This window comes from Petromyzon marinus, unplaced genomic scaffold, assembly GCF_048934315.1.
Source record: "Petromyzon marinus isolate PM22_M1 ecotype Great Lakes invasive population unplaced genomic scaffold, UKy_Petmar_22M1.pri1.0 PM_G_Scaffold_18, whole genome shotgun sequence".
NCBI lineage: Eukaryota > Metazoa > Chordata > Hyperoartia > Petromyzontiformes > Petromyzontidae > Petromyzon > Petromyzon marinus.
In genome coordinates, this window is record NW_027422739.1 from 3,412,501 (window position 1) to 3,415,000 (window position 2,500).

Here is a 2,500-nt window from a genome sequence, read left to right on the forward strand (position 1 = left end):
CACAGGGCTTCACACAAGGCCAGCCAATTTGAGGCAGCGGTAAAGCACCACGCACACCCAACGTCGGGGTGGGGAGGAGCAGGGGCGGGGACCACACATGCCTGCACACCTCTAGAGCGGCCTTTCAATGCTCGCTACTCTGTGGACCGGCAAAAGCAATTGAAACCAACCCTAACTCTCACGCGCAGTTGGCAGCCCTTCCTAGGGCACAATACCGAAACAGCGCAAGCAAACCCTGCAGCTACAACCCAAGGGACAGCCTTCCCAACGCACTCTGGAGGAGAAGAGGCTCCTCGGGCGGAGTAACACAGCTCGAGATGCTCGCTCATTCACGGAAATCGTGGGAAACAACCTGCCGCCGGCACACCACTTCGTCCTCACATGAGGTTACCATTGTCCATACAATAGTGCAGGTGCGATGGAAATCTTTTCTCGTTTTGGTGCGTGCTACATTTTTACGGATAGACCCCGTGAAACGCTAGAAATTGGCGGGGATGTGTCTCTTGTGGCTCACGGGGCTGTTAGGGTGGCACAGAAATCCCTCGGAATGGGAAAACGGGTCATTTTCGTGTTGCCACATTGCATGCGAACGGCATGAAACTTCCAGAGGCATTTGCAGCAGGAATGCATGTGCAGTCAAAAAAGTGAATATTTTTCACGGATAGACCCCGTGAAACGCTAGAAATTGGCGGCGATGTCTCTCTTGTGGCTCACGGGGCTGTTAGGGTGGCACAGAAATCCCTCGGAATGGGAAAACGGGTCATTTTCGTGTCGCCACATTGCATGCGAACCGCATGAAACTTCCAGAGGCATTTGCAGCAGAAATGCATGTGCAGTCAAAAAATTGAATATTTTTCACGGATAGACCCCGTGAAACGCTAGAAATTGGCGGGGATGTGTCTCTTGTGGCTCACGGGGCTGTTAGGGTGGCACAGAAATCCCTCGGAATGGGAAAAAACGGGTCATTTTCGTGTCGCCACATTGCATGCGAACCGCATGAAACTTCCAGAGGCATTTGCAGCAGGAATGCATGTGCACTCAAAAAATGTGATATTTTTCACGGAGAGACCCCGTGAAACGCTAGAAGTGGGCGGGGATGTCTCTCTTGTGGCTCACGGGGCTGTTAGGGTGGCACAGAAATCCCTCGGAATGGGAAAACGGGTCATTTTCGTGTCGCCACATTGCATACGAACCGCATGAAACTTCCAGAGGCATTTGCAGCAGGAATGCATGTGCACTCAAAAAAGTGAATATTTCTCACGGATAGACCCCGTGATACGCTAGAAATTGGCGGGGATGTCTCTCTTGTGGCTCACGGGGCTGTTAGGGTGGCACAGAAATCCCTCGGAATGGGAAAACGGGTCATTTTCGTGTCGCCACATTGCATGCGAACCGCATGCAACTTCCAGAGGCATTTGCAGCAGAAATGCATGTGCAGTCAAAAAAAAATTGATATTTTTCACGGATAGACCCCGTGAAACGCTAGAAATTGGCGGGGATGTGTCTCTTGTGGCTCACGGGGCTGTTCGGGTCGCACAGAAATCCCTGGGAATGGGAAAACGGGTCATTTTCGTGTTGCCACATTGCGTACGAACCGCATGAAACTTCCAGAGGCATTTGCAGCAGGAATGCATGTGCACTCAAAAACTTCTATATGTTTCACGGATAGACCCCGTGAAACGCTAGAAATTGGCGGGGATGTGTCTCTTGTGGCTCACGGGGCTGTTAGGGTGGCACAGAACTCCCTCGGAATGGGAAAAGGGGTCATTTTCGTGTTGCCACATTGCATAGGAACGCCATGAAACTTCCAGAGGCATTTGCAGCAGAAAGGCACGTGCACTCAAAAATTTTAATATTTTTCACGCATAGACCCCGTCAAACGCTAGAAGTTGGCGGGGATGTCTCTCTTGTGGCTCACGGGGCTGTTAGGGTCGCACAGAAATGCCTCGGAATGGGAAAACGGGTCATTTTTGTGTGGCCACATTGCATAGGAACGGCATGAAACTTCCAGAGGCATTTGCAGCAGGAATGCATGTGCACTCAAAAACGTCTATATTTTTCACGGATAGACCCCGTGAAACGCTATAAATTGGCGGGGATGTCTCTCTTGTGGCTCACGGGCGCTGTTAGTTAGGGTCGCACAGAAATCCCTCGGAATGGGAAAAGGGGTCATTTTCGTGTTGCCACATTGCGTACGAACGGCATGAAACTTCCAGAGGCATCTGCAGCAGAAATGCATGTGCACTCAAAAACGTCTATATTTTTCACGGATAGACCCCGTGAAACGCTAGAAATTGGCGGGGATGTGTCTCTTGTGGCTCACGGGGCTGTTAGGGTCGCACAGAAATCCCTCGGAATGGGAAAACGGGTCATTTTCGTGTTGCCACAATTGGCATACGAACGGCATGAAACTTCCAGAGGCATTTGCAGCAGAAATGCATGTGCACTCAAAAACGTGAATATTTTTTCACGGATAGACCCCGTCAAACGCTCGAATTTG